This window comes from Mesocricetus auratus, unplaced genomic scaffold (genome assembly GCF_017639785.1).
Source record: "Mesocricetus auratus isolate SY011 unplaced genomic scaffold, BCM_Maur_2.0 Super-Scaffold_100014, whole genome shotgun sequence".
NCBI classification, from domain to species: domain Eukaryota; kingdom Metazoa; phylum Chordata; class Mammalia; order Rodentia; family Cricetidae; genus Mesocricetus; species Mesocricetus auratus.
The window spans coordinates 67,068,214-67,089,546 of NW_024429197.1; the positions used below are offsets into that span (position 1 = coordinate 67,068,214).

Genomic DNA, 21,333 nt, shown 5'->3' on the forward strand with positions numbered 1-21,333 from the left:
TCATTTCCCAAGAGTTTAGACATTTTCCTGACACAGTGAGCTTGGATTCCCAAAATCCCTGGTAATATTTCTCAGAAATTTGGTAAAAGAACAGGAAGACAGGAAAACAGGAAGCATCTTTTTTCTTCGTTTAAGTGGCATATTTCAAATTAACAAATGATGCTAGTCTAATCTTCCTACCAGTGTGTTAGTAGAGTCACAAGGGAAAGTTCTTGTTCATTCACTGACTCATTTAAGTGAACAAGGATCTGCTGACTACCTCCCACACGGTGTGGAGATGTATGGAGATACGGTAGTGAACAGGGTGTATGGACTCAGTGCTCATGGAAGTCCCTTCAACTAGAAACCTCAGGAAGAAATCAATGTCAAATGCTTGATGTGCCACAGGTGACCTTCCTTCCTTCTCTTGCCCAGTACAGGCCTTTAAGAGGGAAAGCAGCTGAGGTCCGGACAGAAGTGTGACTGATGAAGGTCAACTAGCTAGCCAACAATATAGTTGGGATGGAACCCTTATTTATCTGATTTTATAACTGATGCCATCCGGTGACAGGAAGAAGATAGCAGTGGCTTTCTTATCTCACAGATGTCTATGATCCTTGAGTTGGAAGCTTAAAAAAATGACCCATTTTGTCAACTTGCCCGCACGAGTGTTCTATCAGAAAGTGTAATATAAGACAGTACAGCTGGTTAGGGAGTCAGGAGACCAGTCTGTCTGACCAGAGCAAGCCTATCTTTCTCTGGTTTTGGTGTGTTTCAGACAAGTCATGAAGTCCAATAATGGGACTGAGCAGGAAGATGGGATGGGAGGATGGTACTAGAAGAAGTGTATTTCAAATCTGGACATTTGGTTCATGAGAGAATCTAACCTGGGATGGACCTGGACGATGAGTAGGGCTGGATCCCTTTGTGGATCCAGTGAGGTGCAATGGTAAGGTGTAGCTGATTATACCAGCTTGGCTACACTTGGTCACTTAGCAGTGAGATTCTCAAAGTGAAGTATGAGTAGTTTATCTGATAAGTAACTATTCAGTGTAAACCATGTGCTCCTTTTACCTTTGGGAACAAAAAGGTAGAGTTTTTTGTACTTGTGGTGCTCATGGAGGAAGAGGAGCCATTTGTCTAAGAATCCATCCTGACAAACTGACTTGGGATGAAAAACCATAGGGGGTATGGTAGAGCAAGCATCCCACTCTGTACCTTGCTATTGGGTGTGCTCAAGGGCTCAAGGGCTCAGGTCATGCTAGGGCTTGGGTCTAAGAGATCTGTATCTCTGCCTAATTCAACTTGGTATTATTCTGTTTTCTCTTCTGTATTGAAAAGAGCTCCCCCTTCCTGGGTCTGCTCAGTAAACCCACCCCAGCAGCAGGACCATCAAGAATCTGCCTACATCACAGTCTTCGCTCCCCATGCCCTCAGCTTGAGTATGGGTTCCACCCTGGCCCAACTCCCTTCCCCACTTTCCTCGGAGCTTCCTAGGTTTGATCCCCATGTAATGGACCTGCCCTGCAGACTGGGCGATTTAAGTCTGCCCACATCATAGTCTTGCCCCTCCTAAACCCTCCACGTGAAAACACCAGGAGGGGCTGGACCATCCAGAGTTGCCAACATCGAAGTCTTGTCCCGCTGAACCCACTGGGAGACAAGAGGAGAGGGAGAGACCCCACCTGCATCCACTGGAAGAGGGTATGGGAAGATGACAGTGTAAGAACACATTCAGCAACGAAAGACCAATATGACACCACCAGAGTCTAGGGACTCCCCCACCAGCAAGACCTGAACACACCAATGCAGATGAAGCAGAAGAGAAAGACCTTAAAAACAATTTTATGAAGATGATAGAGACTCTCAAAGGGGAAATGAGAAAATCACTTAAAGAAATGGAAGAAAAAAAAAAACAAAAAATACAGGAAATGGAGAAAAAGACAAACCAAAAAATTCAAGAAATAAATCTCTTAAAGAAATCAAGGAAAGCCAAGAAAAAAACAACCAAAGAAGTGAAGGAAACAATTCAAACAGTTCAAGGCTTGAAAACTGAAATGGAAACAAAGAAAACATAGAATGAGGGCATGCTGGGAATAGAAAAGCTGTGTAAATGATGAGGAACTATGGATGCAAGCATAACCAATGGAATACAACAGATTGAAGAGAATCTCAGTTGTTGAAGACTCACTAGAAGAAATAGAGTCATTGACCAAAGATGCCTAACACAAAATATCCAGGAAACAAGGGCACCGTGAAAAGGCCAAACCTAAGAATAATATATTTAAAAGAAGGCAAAGAAATTCAGTTCAAGGATAGAGAAAATATACTGGACAAAACCATAGAAGAAACAAACTTTCCCAGCCTAAAGAACTTGCCAATGAAAATACAAAAAACTTATAGAACACCAAATAGACTGGACCACAAAAAAATCCCCTAGTCACATAATAATCAAAACACCAAACTTACAGAATAAAGAAAAAATATTAAGAGATGCAAAGGAAAATGCCAAGCACCATATAAAGGGAGACCTATTAGAATTACACATAACTTCTCAATGGACACTCTGCCAGGAGGTCCTGGATAGATGTTCTACAAATGCTAAGGGACCATGGATGCTAGTCCATACTACTGTATCCAGCAAAACCTTCAATCACTATAGATGGAGAAAACAGGATAGTCCATGACAAAACCAGATTTAAACAATACATATCCACAAATCCAAGCCTACAGAAAGCTCTGGAAAGAAAACTCTAACCCAAGGAAGTTAACTACACTCACAAAAACATAGACAATAGATAATCCCACTATACCAAAAGCCAAAAGAAAAAAAAGGGGGGGGAATCCATACACAATACTAACACCAACAGCAAATCCAAAACGAAAAAGAATTAACAATCAGTAGTCGTTAATATCCCTCAATATCAATGGTTTTAAACTTGCTTAATAAAAAGACACAGGCTAACAGAGTGAATATGAAGACAGAATCCATCCTTCCACTATATATAAGAAGCACACCCCAACTTCAAAGCAGACGTTATCTAAGAGTAAAGGGCTAGGAAAAGATTTTCCAATCAAATGGACCCAAGAAACAAACTGGTGCAGCAATCCTAATATCTAACAAATTAGACTTCAAACTAAAGCTAATCAAAAGAGATGAAGAACGTTATTTCATATTCATCACAGGAAAAGTCCATCAAGATGAAGTCTCTATTCTGAACATCTATGTCCCAAATACAAAGGCGTCAACATTCATAAAAGAAACATTACTAAAACTTAAATCACATAAAAAACCCCACACACTTATAGTGGGAGACTTCAACACCCCACTCTCACCACTAGGAAGGAACATCAGAAAGAAAATAAACATAGAAACAAAGGAACTATTAGAAGTTATGACCCAAATGGGTTTAATAGACATTTGTAGAACATTCCATCCAAACACAAAAGAATATGTCTTCTTCTCAGCACCACATGGGACCTTCTCTAAAATCGACCACATACTTGGAAACATAGAAAACCTCAACACATAAAAAATAATTGGAATAACCCCATGTATCTTATCAGATCACTGTGGCTTAAAGTTAGAATTCAACAACACAAATTGCAGAAAGCCTACAAACTCATGGATATTGAAGAATGCATAATTGCAGCATTCCTGGTTCAAGGAAGAGATAAAGAAAGAAATTAAAGACTTCCTAAAATTCAATGAAAATGAAAACACAAAGTGTCCCAAACTTATGGAACACTTTGAAAGCAATGCTAAAAGGAAAGTTCATAGCACTGAGTGCCCACATGAAGAAACTGGAGAATAGTCACACTAGAGAATTAACAGCACAACTGAAAGTTATAGAAAAAAAGAAGCAAACTCACCCCAAAGGAGCAGACACCAGAAAATAATCAAATTGGGGCCGAAATCAATAAAGTAGAAACAAAGAAAACAATGCAAAGAATCAATGAAACAAGGTTGCACCTTTGAGAAAATCAGCAGGATAGACAAACCTTTACCCAACCTAACTAAAAGGCAGAGGGGGAGCATGCAAATTAACAAAATCAGAAAGGGAAAGGGGGCATAACAATCGACATTGAGGAAATCCAGAATATCATCAGGTCATGCTTTGAAAATCTGTACTCCACATAACTCAAACATTTAAAAGAAATGGTTAACCTTATGGATAGATATCACTTACCAAAATTAAAATCAATACAGATAGGCAATTTGAACAGACCTATAACCCCTAATGAAATAGAAGCAGTCATCAAAAGTCTCCCAACCAAAATAAAAATCCCAGGACCAGGACAAGATGGTTTCAGTGCAGAATTGTACCAGAAATTCAAAGAAGAGCTAATAGCAATACTCTTCAAACTGCTCGGCACAATAGAAGCAGAAGGCTACAATTACCTTGGTACCCAAACCACACAAAGACACAAGTAAATAGAGAACTACAGACCAATCTTCTTCATGAACATTGATGCAAAAATACTCAATAAAATACTGGCAAACTGAATCCAAGAACACATCAGATAAATCATCCACCATGACCAAGTAGGATTCATCCCAGGAATGTAGGGATGGTTCAGTATATGAAAATCCATTAATGTAATCCACCGTATAAACAAACAGAAAAAGAAAAACCATATGATCATCTCACTAGATGCTGAAAAAGCATTTGACAAAATTCAGCACCCCTTCATATGATAAAGGTCATGGAGAGATCACGGATAACAGGAACATACCTAACCAATATACAGCAAACCAACAGCCAACATCAAACTAAATTGAGAGAAACTCAATGTGATTCCTTTAAAATCAGGGATAAGACAAGGCTGTCCACTCTTTCCGTATCTCTTCAAAATTGTACTTGAAGTTCTAGCTAGAGCAATAAGACAACAAAGGGAAATCAAGGGGATACAAATTAGAAAGAAAGAAGTAAAACTTTCACTATTTGTAAATGATATGGTAGTTTACACAAGTGACCTGAAAAATTCTACCAGGGAACTCCTACAGCTAAACACCTTCAGCAAAGTGGCAGGATACAAAACTAACTAAAAAAAAATCAGTAGCCCTACTATATACAGACGATAAAAGGGCTGAGAAAGAAATCAGAGAAACATCACCCTTTACAATGGCCACAAACAACATAAAATACCTTGGGTTAATGCTAACCAAACAAGTGAAAGACCTGTATTTCAAGAACTGTGAGTCTTTAATGAAAGAAATTAAAAATGACACCAGAAAATGAAAGGATCTCCCATGTTCTTGAATAGGTAGGATCAACATAGTAAAAATGGCAATCTTGCCAAAAGCAATCTACAGATTCAATGCATTCCCCATCAAAATACTGGCACAATTCTTCATTGACTTTGAAAGAACAATACTCATCTTTATAGGATAGCCAAAACAACCCTGTACAATAAAGGAACTATCCCTGATTTCAAGTTCTATTATAGAGCCATAGTGCTGTATACAGCTTGGTATTGTCACAGATTAGACAGTAGACCAATGGAATCAAATTGAAGATTGAGATATTAACTGATAAACCTACAAACACCTGAGTTTTGACAAAGAAGTTAAAACTATACAATGGAAAAAACAATGGTGCTGGCACAACTGGATTTGGACATGTAGAAGACTCCAGAGATATCCTTACCTATCACCATGAACAAAACTTAAGTCAAATGAATCAAGGAAGTCAACATAAATCTATCCACATGAAACCTCTTATAAGAGAAAGTGGGAGGTACCCTTGAACTAATTGGTACAGGAAATCACTTCCCAAACATTACTCCAATAGCACAGACACTGAGATCGACAATTAATAAATGGGACCTCCTGAAACTGAGAAGCATCTGTAAGGCATAGGACATAGTCAACAAGATAAAATGTCAGCCCACAGAATGGGAAAAGATCTTCACCAACCCCACATCAGACAGAGGGCTGACTTCCAAATTATATGAAGAACTCAAAAATCTAGTCACCAAAACACCAAAAAATCCATTTAAAAATTGGTATATAACTCAATAGAAAATTCCCAATAGAGGAATCAAAAATGACTGAAAGACACATAAGAAAGTGCTCAACATCATTAACCATCAGGGAAATGCAAATCAAAACAACTCTGAGATACCATCTTACACTGGCCAGAATGGCTAAGATCAAAAACACCAATGACAGTCTCTGCTGGAGATGATGTGGATAAAAGAGAACACTCCTCCATTGCTGGTGGGTGTACAAACTTGTCTGGTCACTTTGGAATTCATGTGATACTTGTGTCTCAGCCTACCAAATTCTGGGAAGACAGACATGAGCTGCTATGCCTTGCTTTCCATTATTTTCCTTTACTTAAATGGTTCAATATTAAATTCTTCCTTTAGAGAAATTTCCTCCATTTCCCTTTTCCATTAATTAATTTATTCTTCAACCAATTGTCTTAGTTGTTCTGAGCATTATATAAGTCATTCTGTTTCTCAGTGTTTCTGCTGGGCCCTTTTGTATTTGCTTTGTTTTCTTCTCTCTTGATTACTAATATCTTCTTCTATCTTCTTTCATATGTTGAGTGGGTTAATTTGAAATTCTTGTTCCTCTGGACTAATATTTACACATCTGATAGAATTTGCATTTCAGAATGCTGCTGTTATTTTCTCTTGGTATAGAGAAATATCCAGTCATACTCTCCTGTAAACCTACTCCCTGTCCCCCTGAGATGCTGGGTCATTGGTAAATTGTGTTGGGGTGAGAGGAGAACAACATCTGGAAGTAGACAAGTTATAGTATTGTTAAATAGCAGCCAACTGGGACATCACCCTTTGCCTCTAAGAAAAGTAGCACTAAGAGAATTGTGGAGAGGAAAGGATGGGCAAGATACTATTTGAGGTTACTTATCCCATCTGCATTTTTTTAGCCTTTCTTAAGCATAGAGCCTATGTATGTCCAAGACTTACTCTTGAAGATTAGAGGGGCATGGGTCCAAGTCCTTATACCTGGAGAAGACACTGTCTCTAACAATAGTGGCAGATGTGGAGAGTGGAGCACCGCTTGCTCCATCCCTCTTTTGTCTGCCTACAGTCTAGCTAGGTTGGCTCTTCACTCACTCATCCCAAAGCCAGCCTCCATCCTTATTCAGAAATGATCTCACCCCAAAGGCATTATCACCATTCCCTTGCTTCCCAGCCTCTTCCCACACCAACTCTTTCAAAGAGGAGCTTCCATCATAGAAGCAGCAAGGTGCAGCTCAGTTCTTTAGTTTGTACCATGTCTATGCAGCATGGTCTCCACTGACACTGAGGTGTGTGTGTGTGTGTGTGTGTGTGTGTGTGTGTGTGTGTGTGTGTGTGTGTATGTGTATAATTTGTAAACAGACTTCATTTCATCCTTTCTCACCCTCTGAGCTTGCCCAAACTCTTCTTACAATCAAGTTCCTCCAGTGGCACTTTTTGTCAAGCTATGCTAAGAAAACACCTATTTACCTTTTAATATTCAGTTTATGTTTCCTTTGATTTTCTTGATAATAATTGTAATAGTTGGCATGTGTTGACTTCTCAGTCTAAGTTACTACTGAACTCTTTCCATGCATTTCTTATTTTAATTCTAACCACAATAATGCTGTTGAGGCTTAGGTGTCTTACAAAGGTGTCCAGAAAGCCAGTGGTGGCAGAGTTATTCAGCTTTCAATGGTTGCCACAGCCTGTGTGACTAAGTACTTTATCCACTGCCTCTTGCTTTTCACAGGTGTTTTCTCCATACATCATTGTTACCTGTTTCTATCATCCTCTCTTCTGTTCAGATGAGACAAGTTTATTCCCTGAGAGGACCAAGCAGACACCATAGTAGACTGATTGACCTCTCAGAGATCAGGCCTCAACTTAAGTTTCCTGGGGCTGAGTAAACAGTTTCTGATGAAGAGCCTCAAACAAAAGACAAATAATCTCCAACACCCCAAAAAGCAAGGATGAGGAGGCCTGGTACATGCAGTTCCAGGCCTGAGTTAGCCCCCACAGTCAGTTTGTATTAGGCTAGCTAGCTTCCACAATCAATAAGTTCAAGATGTTAACCAAATAAGGACAAAGTCTAGGACTTGTCCAGACCCCCATGGAAAACCATAGCCCTGAGCATCCCATAACTAGCCCTGGCCAATTAGAACACACTAATATAATTGCCACGTGTTTAAGCCAATTGTAGATAAAATATCCTAATTGCCCTAGGACCTCCCCTTGACTGTGTTTAAAAGGAGCCTGTGATCTCCTTGGGGTCTTTGTCATCTTGCCTTTGTGTGGGATGGCAGACCCTAGCATGCCAGAAAGAAAACACTTTTGGTGATTACATATGTGGATTGCGGTCTTTTGTGGGATTTCTCCAGGACCCTAACATTCCCCATTCTTCCATAGTACAAGATACATTCTGGCTTGAAGGTAAGTGATGGATGGATTACTTTGCGTGTCCTAATCATGCTAGATCCCTTTTGGAAATTAACATTGAGTGCTTTATATCACCAAACACCAATACTATAACCAACCAACCAACCAACCAGCCGATCACTAACCCACCAATCCATAAGACAGCTAACAAGCATATGTCCTAAAAAACAAACAACCAAGAATCTTACCAACCCATCACCAAATTGATCTTATAAATAAATAACAATTAACCCACCAGCCTACAATGACCAACCAACCAACTAACCCCTCAATCTTCTTACCAACCAAGCAACTCAATCAATCAAACCACTCATCAACAAATGAAATACCTCTATAATATGACCATTTCTTGCTATAATTTACCTAACAGCACTTGGGAACTAATAAATCCAATCAACATTTATTAAGCACCATTATGGGCAGTGTATTTTTGCAATATAAATTTCTTCAAGAACTTTCCCTGTTCTGTGTTACCTTTTCCCTGAGGGCAAGGAGGTATCAGATGCCCCCTGGGACAAACATGTGCCGTGTAATTGTCAGGTAGTGCTCAGAGTCTTCTTTTGATTTCGAATCAAGGGAAACAAAAACTCTGGATTCCCCAACTTTATGAACAAAAGATAAAGTATTCATGAGCAAATAGCAAAACTAAGTAAGCATAATACAAAATTAATAAGACATACCTTTTAGAGCAAAGTAAAGGAATTAATAATAAACTACTATTTGCCACTGAGAATTCAACTTCCCTCAAACCTGTTTGATGATCCTATGATGTCATTGCTTAGGAACTACGTTTGTTGCAATTGGCCTCTCTGGGTTCTTGTACCTTTATTTCTACTCTTGTGTTCTGAGACTGTCTTGGTGCAAGTTAGAGGCATGGACCTTATGTAAACAATATGGCCTGCCTTATTTAGGTAAAACTTTTTCTTTGATCCAAGCCTTTTTCTTCCCTTTCTTTTCATAACTATGTTCACACCACCTCAAACTGACACATTGCTCTTATTTGAAATAATGATGGGTACTGTTGGCTCTCTATTAAAGTTCTTTCATGTTGACTTTGGTTAGGGTCAATGTGTGAAACATCTTCTACAAACAATGATTGATCCAAATTATCATAGCGATGTTATTCTTCTTGGCAAAAGTCATGTGAATGAGACATGGGGGACAATCTCCTAGAAATTCTCAAAAGGATTGTCCTGGTGCATTAGATTGATATTAAAGATCAGAAAGCTATTTCTCAAGTCCTTTTCTATTCCCTGTTGGCAACTGTCTAGTAGGGAACATGTGCTATTTTATTCCTTCTGAGAGCTTGATGGGAAGGCCATGGAAGTCTCAGAGGGACTGGTTCAGAGCTCTAACATTGCTGAGATGCAGAATAAATCAACCTTCAAACTAAATTTAGAATTCTTGGCACATGGGATGATTATGCATTTTTCTGGCTTATGTAGTTTTATTATGTTACCTATAGCACAATGCATGTAAGTCTGATACAGTGAACATGCCTTGAATGTGTGAGTCCCACAGGACACTACATGATACTGTACTATAGTATACTACACTGCATTACACCATATACACACACTCTATTTATCTCTCTTCTTCTTATCTCTCCACAGTATCACATCAGTATCAATGGCACTAGTCTCTCTGATTAACAATGTAGAAGTAGGCTCAGAGAGTAATGTCTTTTTTGGTAAATGACCATGGTGTTTTGCTTCCTGGGCTTTAGCTGATGTGATTTGATCATCCAAATTTGTGCTTGCATGGAAGATCTGACACTGTCTTCTTCAAAGAGCTTGCCATGTGAGAGAAGTCTCAGGAACAGTAATGAACAATTTGACTAGTCTGCAAGGTGCCCATGTATTTGACTGAACATTATTCATGGGTGTTTCCATGAGGGTATTGTTATATTATGTTAATATTTAAATTGATGGACCGAGAAAAACATATTTGTCCTCCCAAATGTGGATGGGCTTCATCCGACCAGTTGAAATCCCATATAGGATTTAAGACTGCCTGTGTATTCTGTAAGAAAGACTATCTCCCTGGCATCTGCCTTGAGCTAGAACATCAGTTTATGAAGCTAAAACATGGGTTTTGAGTTCTCATGGTCTTCAGCCTGGAGTGACATAATTAGTTATCCTGTGTTTCTGTCTGGCTAACTGCTCATCATGATAGCTTTCACAAACCAATTCTTTATGATCAATCTGTATACCTAAATCTGTTACAACAGTTATAACTCTCTGGGTGCCCCTGAATCATACATGCTTTACACAGAATGTTTTGTGTGTCATTTCAAGTACTGGCATGGCTGAAGTGTCACAACACTGACCTCAGGTCACCTTCTTGCAGATAAGTGAGAATGGTCTTGCCGTCCTTGTTCATCACTGAAGGAAACCAAAGCTCAGAGAATTAGTGCTCTTGCCCAAAGCCACACACACAGTAATAGCATGGCTGAGATTTGTAGGGTATTTTTAAGATCAAGTTTTCAGGGGTCATACTGGAGAGATCTATGAGAAAGCATGCTCGAGTGAACACACACACACACACACACACACACACACACACACACACAGGCTTATTTTTCTATTACTTCTTAAGGGGAACTACCAGCTCTCTTGTTTGAACTGGAAATCCAAATCACCACCTAGCATAGGGTTCCCCCATTGTTCTCATTCATTTGAAAAGCTAAATAATTTACAAAGGCATTTCCTTGGCAGGGCCAGAAGACATTTGCAGAATTTCCAGTCAAACGCAGACAATTCATTTTACCATTTTACCTTCACAGGAGACTCTTCTCTTCTTCCCACAGCCTTTTTTCCTCTTTTTTTTTTTTTAGTCTTATCCTCCCCCACCTTATTCTTTCTACTCATGAAAGTAATTTTAACTTCATGAAACTAATTAAAGTTTTATGTGCCTGTGTTCCCTTACTGGATTGATTGTGGATCCACGGATTGAAATGGAACCAGGCCAAGAGAAAAAAGTCTCTAGGACTTTCTTATAATTGTAGTGTTGTGTATATTTGTGAGGTGACTCATGATGGTAGGCTACCTTAGGTCTGGGGACCATGGGGCTGGTCATGACTCTGGACTAAGGCTATGTGATAGGGAATTAGGCAAATACTACAGAATACAAAGAAAATGCTTATTGAGAGAATGAATAAATGAACCAGTCAGAAGAATGCAGTAACATTGTGATTATTCATGGTAAATATTAAACATGCCATTGGTGATAAAAAAATGCTTATGAGAACTTTTCATGTGACAGAGACTATGTAAGGCACTTTATAGCTACTATCCCCAATAAGAAACTTTAACATGACTATTATTCCTCTGCATTTACAGGCAATATAATGGAGATGTAGAAGATAGAAACACTTCATTTTGCACTTACTCAACAGAATAGTATAGAATAAACTGGATTCAGAGCAATGTATTTGACTCTAAGGCTGAGTGTGCTATGTTCACAATTTTCCACTGCCTTCTTTCCCTATGGATAGAATGTCCATTTCTACCTCAGTGACTCTGGGATTGGTCGCTACATGTCAGGAAATGTCATCTGTACACCACTGAGCAAGGGTATTGAGGACTTTGTGATTTGCTCTGACTTTTGCGAGTCCATTTTGTCTACCTGGAAGATAGCATGTCTAGAAGGAAAACGAGGTGGTGGAATGGAGCAGCGTGCATGATGGAGAGAAGCAGAACTAGAAACACGGCAGCAATGGCAGGTATGGGAGCAAGTGCTGCTGAGTCGGGCCAGACCTCAGGCCACTGGGAGGATTGGACCACCACCAGACTGTGTCATCACTTCCTGCATGCTAGGCCAGTGTAGACGTTTGACCCGTGGGTCTGGTCTGTGGCATGGAGCTGCTGCCACTCACTCTGCTCAGGGAGGAGAGCACAGAGACACGGTACTGCACAGAGGACGCAAACATGATGGTCATGGCAGGGGTACTCGCAGGGCAGGTCCTACCCAACAACATATAACCCTGACTTTGAGTAACAACAAGATTCACAAGATGAAGAATGGTTCATTTTCTGGATTAAGTCTCTTTGAAAGACTTCTGGGAGCCTTGATGCCCCCAGAAACCATGCTGCTGTCTGTGATCTGTGCTGCTGCCAGAAACTATGGTGATGTCCATGATCCCTCCTGTGAAAACCATGTGCAAGCCGTCACTCACTGCTATGGGCAAGGAAGCTTCTTGGTATTGATGACTACAAACTCTTAACTGTGGATGACAGGTATTGAAGGCTTCTATGCCACTCTCCCCATGAAAGAAATAGTCCAGATAGGAAGTTGTTGAAGAGAATTTTTACAAATTGTGAATAAGATGCTGAAGTGTAGCTCTTCACAGTTGATGGGTGGGGTGAGGAAGGACTCAGTTTTCTTTAAAGCACTGGCCACTGGTAGTTTGATCATGCTCCAGTAAGTATATGGGCAATACAAACTGGACTTGGTGTTTTTTTGGGAGGATCGGGTAGGGTGCAAGGATGGGAAAATGTACCTGTGGAATGAGAAACAGGTGTGATCAGAGTTACTGTATGAAGTTTCCAAATAATAAAAATATGTTGGTGGGAAAAAAAGAAAATGGAATGTCTCTGGCAAAGGTTTGTCTATCACCTTGGGTCCCAGAATGAGAAAACACATGGAACAAAACTGAGCAGAGCACGCCTTTAATCCCAGCACTCGGGAGGCAGAGGCAGGCGGATCTTTGTGAGTTCAAGGCCAGCCTGGTCTACAGAGCGAGTTCCAGGACAGCCTCCAAAGCCACAGAGAAACCCTGTCTCGAAAAACCAAAAAAAAAAAAAAAAAAAAAAAAAAAAACTGAGCAGAACCAAGAAAGAGACACATAGAATTGACTCATGGTCATCCATGTGGCCCTCTAAATATGTGTCTAAGATAGGAATAGTCATATTATAAGATATCAAGATTGGGCGTGCTGTTTATTATTGCAGCAAATGCTGACTAGTACAATCTTAGTTTCATGGAGACTATTTTGCCTTGTTTCCTCCATGAGATGGAATATAATTCAGTTCTCAGAAAAAAAACTTGGAAAAGTGGGAAGAAGGCACTCTCGGAGAAGGTTGTGAATAGAGAGATGGATGTGGAAAGGTACATTAAAATATGGAGTCAGTGAGAAAATAGACCAGCTGAAGCACCATACTATAGAATGGGGATTTAGATGGAAAATGAGACCTTGGAAAGCACTGAAGGAAGCTCTGGGGGATAATGGGCTTCTCTCGAAGGCACTGGAGAGGGAGCCACTGAAGCTTTATGAAAAGGAGCCTGGTGCCTTCAAGCATCTGCTCCTGTTTCCCTGCCATGTATGGCAAACACTCCTGATTACGTTTCCCCTTCTCTAATACCGTCCTGATCCCATAAACATGTTTCTCTAGCTATAGTGCCTGCTAGAAGCCAGAGTTGATTGAAGTCTTCCCTTGTCTGGTGTCTATCAGGATAGGTGATGCTGTGCTGCTCAAGGGAGGAAAAATGCAGCTGCCTCAGGAATAGAAATTGTAATTTTTCTTTTAAAAAAGTCCAAAATCCTATTTATTTATTTATTTGTTTATTTGTGTCTGACATAGGTGTCAGAGAAGGAAGTAATATACTTTTGCAGTCAGCATGCTCCAGCATGGTTTAGATGGATGTAACCTATGAGTTCACCCAGGGCCCTGCACAGAGGGTATCTCTGAGCTATATTTAACATAGTACATTCCCGTCTTAAAATTGCTAAGAATTTGTGACTAAAAGGAAGTGCATTTTTATTTTATAGTGCAGTCTGATAGAAGTCCTAGGCATTAGAGCTTTATAATATTTTATTTACTATATTGTGTGATAGACACATACAGGTTTTGATTCGTGTGATTATTTTTAAAATTTAATTTATTATCTATCTATCTATCTATCTATCTATCTATCTATCTATCTATCTATCTATCTATCTGTCGCGTGAGGGAGTCATGCCAAAGCGTTCACGTGGAGGTCAGAGAAGTCTCAGGAGTCCGTTGTATCTTTCTGCCACATGGGTGCCGAGATTCAAACTCAAGTTTGCTGGTAAATACCCTTGACCCTTCTTAGGGTCATTTAATTCTAACAGTCCTATGCTGGGATTATTTATTCAGTCTCATTGTCTTGGGAGTCGAAGTTCCGAGAGTTCATGTGATTTTCCTCCAGGCACACACCTGCTATGGCATTATATTATCTTCTTTACCTGAAAGTCACAGAACCTGTGGCTTTAGAGCGCTTTTGTTTCCATATCAGTTTGAGCTTCCCAACAGTCTAGCGAAGTTAAAGCTATTATTCTGTCTGAGACCCTAAGGCAGTGGTTCTCAATCTTCCCAATGCAGTGATAGTATTAAACTGACCCCCCCACCATAAAATTATTTTCATTGCCACTTCATAACTGTAATTGTGTTATGCTCATGAATTGTAATGTAAATATCTGTGTTTTCCAATGGTCTTAGGTGTTGCCAGTGAAAAGGTCAGTTGACCCCATAGGAGTCAGGACCTACAGGCTGAAAAGCTTTGCCCTCAGGTGAAGCACTCAAAGGGAAAGCAATAGTCCCACAGAAAATTAGCATCAGCATGAAACTGTAGCCAAGGGCTTTCAGTCTAAGACTCCAGAAATGTTGATCTAAGGCTTAGTCTTCTAGATTAACTCAGTGGAGGCATGTGAGTGCCAGGGTTCTCAGGAGTTTTGTTGTATTTCCTCCTGTCCTCTCATTTCATAGAAAGTCACCGAGCATGTAGACCCCCCCGCTCTGAATTGATTTGGTGGTCTAGATGATGGTGCCATGTTTATTTTCATTAAATCCTCCCTGTTGTAAATGGTGGAATCAAGACAGAGAGGAGGATAGTAACCTGGAGAAAATCACAGGAAAATTCTGGTTGATCTGAGTATCAGCGGTACTGTACTAGGTACTGGGGATATGGAGGGGTATGGGGCAGATGCGGCTTGTGACTACTGTGAGAGACAGAAAAAAGACCCTCCACCATTGACACTCATTGGGCGTGGAAACCAGCAAGTTCAGCCCCCTACAGAAGAAACTTCCAGTTGGGGGAGATCTGAAAGGTTGTTTTTTTTTTTTTTTTTTTTTTTAGAGCTGATGCTGCTCTCAGGTCAATTTGCATAAGCTAGGTCCTATCCTGTTAGAACAGCAAATTAATAGCTCATTTTATGGATAAAGCAATCAACACCTACAGCCCATTAAATTTAACAACAAACTCGGCTGATGATGAAGCTATCGGCTTGGTCTCACCGTCAACCTGTGTGCTTCCTCTTCCTTCCTCCTGACCTTTTTAATTCCTTTCACCTCCTGTCTCATGACCCCTCCTCCTAGACCCTCGTTTTCTCATTAGTAAACTCGGTGTTCATTCCCCCCTCAGAATAGTTTTCATGCTGGGGCTAGAAGGTCTTCTGCGTCCCCCAAGTGGATTCTGTCATTTGTAGGGTGCCCTAAGCTCCAGGCATCAGTGCACATGCTCATTTTGGGGCCCTTGGCTGGGCCGTGGGAATGAGCAATCAATATTTTATAAAGGCGTTAAGGTGGTAATAAAAAATACATGAAGTGGTGTGCAGGGAGGAGCTCATGGACAGAAAAGTGGGTGACATTATAGCTAACCTTGGTAGCTATGACTTACGTGGATGGAATTTGCTAAGGAAGACTCTAATCTGATCCTCCCAAAGAAGATGAATGGCAGCATTTTCATAAGGAGATTGTCAAATTCCTAGGCCCTCCAACTTCACCTTCCTTAAGAGGTTTCTAATTGCTTTAGATGCATGGGTTGTCTGAGTAAGTGGAAGAGGACCCAGATGATATGGTTAACTAGACCTCCATTAGCTGTGGTTTCTCATGCATTTTGCATGCCCCTCTAGGTGGGAGCGTTTTGCATTACAATTGCATCTTGTTGACTGTGTCTGTAGGGAGCCTGGAGAGTCCAGATAAGTGAGATGCTGCATGATAGGTTGGATTACTGGTCTCAGTCATTGCACTGTAATATGATAACACGTTCTCATCTCTGCTCAACACCTCACCATTTGTAGAGTGTATGTTGGGCTGGGATGTTTGAATTATTTTGATCAATGAACCATCAAGAATCCTTAATGTACTCGTGCGGCTTGATTTGGACTTCAGCTCTGCCATTTTTAATGAGGACAACAGATTTCTTGTCCTAGGAAACTGAGAGACATATGGAATGCCTCTGCGTAAACTTCCCGGCTGAAACACTCTCAGGCAAACTTCATTAAAGTGTAGGCTGAAACAAAGCCACCCTGTGGGGTCCAATTGAGTCGCACTTCAATAAGCCCAAACCTCAGTGACCTTTGACCTATAAGCATGCCACTAAGCTTTGAGATAGCTTCCTTAGACGTGCTACACACAGAAGGAATATTACTAGAGGTTTCTTACTGCTTGGTTCTTCAAGACTCATTTTGCCATGCCTCCTCACACACTACCATGTAAGTGACGAACTCCGAGACTCACTCACCTGCTCAGTCCTGCTTGCCTGTCAGGACCTGTTGTGTAAAAATTTTCTTGATACTGAAACATTCAGTCCTACAGGGAAACTCCCTAAGCAGAAAGGTAAACAATTCAAAATAGGCCCAGGAAGTCCCTGAAACTGACCAGATTCATTAACCCCTGCCTTCCAAGAGTAAACAAGTCAAGCTACAAAGACTCTGAGACAAGATCAACTGCCTAGAAGAAACAGAAACCCCTTGAGCTGCCCTGAAGAGTTTAGATCAGGGTCACTCCTAGGACAGTCTCTCCCAAGAGAGAGGGGGAGAAGAGGAGGGGAGAGGAGTACATGGGGAAGAAGGAAGGTTGAGTCGGAGGAAGAATAGAGGAGAGCAGGATAAGAGATACCATAATAGAGGGAGTCATTGTAGGTTTGAGGAGAGATCTGGCACTAGTGGGATTTTCACAGGTCTACAAGGATGACACCAACTGGCATTGAGTCTGCCTTAAATGCCCTTCCCCAATAATGAGATTAATGACTACCTTATATGCCATCCTAAAGCCTTCATCCAGTGGCTGATGGAAGCAGAGGCAGACACCCACAGCTAAACACTGAACTGAACTCCTGGAACCCAGTTGCAAAGGGGTCAAAACCAGATTGATGAAACCCACAGAAACAGTTGACATGGACCCCAGACTGGTGACTGTGAGGCCAGCATGGGACTGATCCATACCCCCTTAACGTGGGTGTCAGAGAGGAGGCCTCAGCAATCTATGGGGCCTTGGATAGTAGATCAGTATTTATCCCTGGGGCACAAGCCTGAACCAGCTCTCCTCCTTCCAACACATTTGAATGTGTTCCACAGCCTCTCACTCCTTTCACTTTTCAAGGATCTTCAGCTGATGCCATAGATTTTCAAACCTGTTTCAGAACATTTTAACTCTACTTTCTAGAAAAGTTTTAGGTTTACAGAAAAACTGAGAGGACAGTGGTTTTCTTAGTTTCTAATACTTCTAATATTTTTCCTTAAATGATATTTATTGTTATAAGTAATGGGCCAGGGTTGACATATTATCATTATTTAATGACTTTACATGTCCAAGAGCCCTAGACTCAGAGACTCAAAAGTCTAGTTTGGGACTGGGGGAGGTGACTTAGTGGTCAAGAGGGCCTAACTGCTCTTGGGTTAGGTTCCCAACCTCCAAGTAGAGTGGCTCACAACCATCTATAATTCCAGCTGCAGGGGATCTGTGTCCTCTTCTGGTCTCTTGGGGCACCTGTATTCAGATATGCATACACCCTTACTTTTCTCACCCCCAGCTCAAACCTCACTTGTGGTTCAAGGAGCTGTGGGGGGTGGGGGAGGGGAGTTGATTTTAATTGACTCATTCACTCATTCTCATCTTTCCTTCAACCCCACTATTGCCCCATGGATGACTTCTTGCACTCAGGTCCAGGAGTGGAGAGATTATGGGAAGTCTTCTAGGCTTTCAGAACCAGTGCTGCTGGAACCCTGGTGGTCCTCGCTGTCTTAGGCAATTTATGCAGGATGCCTTTGTGATGGAATGAGAACTTACTACAAGTCTACTTTTCCATCTCCTACCCCTACCCCACCTCCTGTCATTTTCAACCATATCTTGCAGAGTATGCTTAGCCATCACCATGGGTAGATGAGGCTGGCCCTTCTTCCCAGTGACCCCCATTTATGTGAATTCTCTCATTTCATCTTCTACACAGAGGGTGGGATACTTTGGTTTTCTCAGCTCCTACAAACAACCTTGAAGAATTCTTTCTCTTTGTTCCTTAAAGTTTTTGGGAGAAGGTTGTATGTTCCAAAGATGGTTTTTAATACTATCTTTGGTGTAACATATTATCAAGTTCTAGAATCATTCAATTTCTCCTACAAGATGTAGGTCCTCCTGTGACTCTGGGAAGACTGTCATGGATTTATAAAGGACATTCTGTGGCAGTCTTGATGCTGTGTCCAGTCTGCTCTCAGCTTGCAAAACTCTTGGCTTGAGGTACTGAGCTTAATTTGAGCAGGATGGTGGTTTGGTAGCTGTAGGCTGAGAAGAAACCCAGAATAGTTCACATAAAGAGAGACCAGGGAAACCCTTGAAGAATAAGGGGGAAAAGTGTCCATGACCTGCTGCCTGCTCTAGTCATAGTTATGAGCCAATTCCATCAGAAGAGATTTGAAGCTAGAATTGCCTGAAGGTTTTTCGAATCCTTAGTCCTTAGGAACCATGAGCAATAATAAAATGATGTTTTATTAATGTTAAAGAGGCATGGAATTGTGTATACCAAGGGAATAAAAACTGAAATTTAAGTAGAGGTGGTTCAGTTATAGGGGTAGGCCATGGTGACTTCTGGTTCTTCCAAAAGTACTTTGTGGGATAGTCAGGATCTCTGTTTAGGATGAAGGCTGCTGGCTGTTTGTTCTTGGCATTGCAGTCCTAGCTGGAATTCCTGGATGATGGGATCACTCCTACAGAAATGGTTAGTGGACCAGAGCTAGGTGTTGCTGCTTGCTACTAGTCTCAGAGTATAACAGCAATTGAAATAAAATAACTTTTATAGCAATTTGGTAAATCAGTTGACTCTAATAGTAGACGTTTGGGTCTAGGGTGTTATATTTTTATTTCACCTTTATAGCAATTCATTTTTATTACCCTTAAAAATACTGGTCTGCAATGATATGGGAATAAAACAAAAACAAACCAAAATAAAAATAAAATACTAGTTCTCCACTCAAAACAATTGATGAAGTAAGGCCTGTTCTAGAAACCCTCTGTTTCATAGCTCAATACATCCCATTGTCAGACACTGGACATATGCAGAGGAAGCAAGAGCCTGGACTATAATCTCGTCACGGTGCTAGAGTCTTTGACCATCACTGTCTTGTTCAAATTTCAGTGTGGCTTTTCAGGGGAAGCACTATTTCTGTGGTACAGGTAATGTGATGATTTGAGTGAGAATGGCCCCATAGGCTCATATATTTAAATGCTTGGTCTCTAATTGGTAGACCGGTTTTGTGAAGTATCAGCAGGTATGGCCTTATTGGAGGAGGTGTCATTGGGGGTGGGAGGTTTCAAAAGGCCAGGCAGTTTCCTAATTTCTCTATCTCTGCCTGGTTGTTGTTTTCTCATCAGGTAAGCTCTTAGCTACTGTTCCAGCGCCATGCCTGCCCGCTAGCTGCCATGTTGGTGGACAGGACAAATGAGCAGATACAAGGTCACATGGAACCATGAGCCCAAAATTAAATGCTTTTTTAAGTTACCTTGGTTATGATGCCTCCTCATAGCAATAGAAAAGTAGCTATGATAGGTGAAAAAGTAGACTTCAAGATTGGTTAACTTGACAAGAGTGGGACATCCGTCTTCTGGTAGCATCGACTGTGGTGCTGATCACCTGGGAGCGAATTAAAAATGGTCAATGTTGAGAAAGGTAAGAAGACTTTTGTTCAGAAGTGTGCCCAGTGCCACACCATGGAAAAGGGAGGCGAGCATAAGACTGGACCAAATCTCCATGGTCTGTTTGGGAGGAAGACAGGCCAGGCTACTGGATTATCGTACACAGATACCAACAAGAATAAAGGCATCACCTGGTGGAAGAATACACTGATGTAGTATTTGGATAATTCCAAAAAGTACATCCCTGAAACAAAAATGATTTTCGCTCTAGTTAAGAAGAAGGGAGAGAGGGCAGACCTAATAGCTTATCTTAAAAAGACTACTAATGAGTAATTCTGCTGCCTTACTTATAAAAAAACAAATGTCTCATGACTGTTTATGTGTACCATATTTAATTCATACACCAAAATTCAGATCATGAACAGCTAACAATGTTTTTGTTGGACAGTCCTGATTTAAGTAAAAATGACTTGTAGTAAAGTGGGTATGATTTTTTTAAAGATAACAATTCCAGTTGCCTAAATACTATCACTGCTCTCCCTTTCTCAATATAGGATTAGACTTAATTATTAAAGTTCTATTTTCCATAAAAATGGAGGTGTCACCTCAAACCTATTGAATGGATTTATGCTTAAATTTGTATAACCGGGCATATTAGTATGTTTAAACACTGGGGAAAAAAATCTGTCACTGTCTCAGAAATGAAAAAAAAAGATTGGATAACTTACTTAAAGCTAGATGTCAGCATCAATTTTGTTATTCTAACAAGTATTTATTAGTACCTCTATCCCGTATGACTGTAGTGTCGCATAATGTACCATGCCACTTGCCTGCATCCTCAGGGCAGACCCCACCTTGCAAATTTGGGAATGTCACAATTGACCCGCTGTGGCCAGCAGAATTTGGCTGGAAGGGCAGTGAATTACCTAAGCTCTTAGGATCTTTCCTTGCTTACACCCTTCCGCTGTTCCTGCCATACACAACGAAGGTTGTGTATAAGATGGAGGCCACTCTCCAGTCTCAACATAGTGGACCCCAGAAGAAGACAAGTGAACAGACACAAGGCCACACT

General features: G+C 40.7%; 1 pseudogene; it reads left to right on the forward strand.

The window, feature by feature from the left end:
- The first annotated feature begins 20,276 nt into the window (after positions 1-20,276).
- Positions 20,277-20,594, forward strand: LOC101837703 (annotated as a pseudogene).
- Positions 20,595-21,333: the final 739 nt, after the last annotated feature.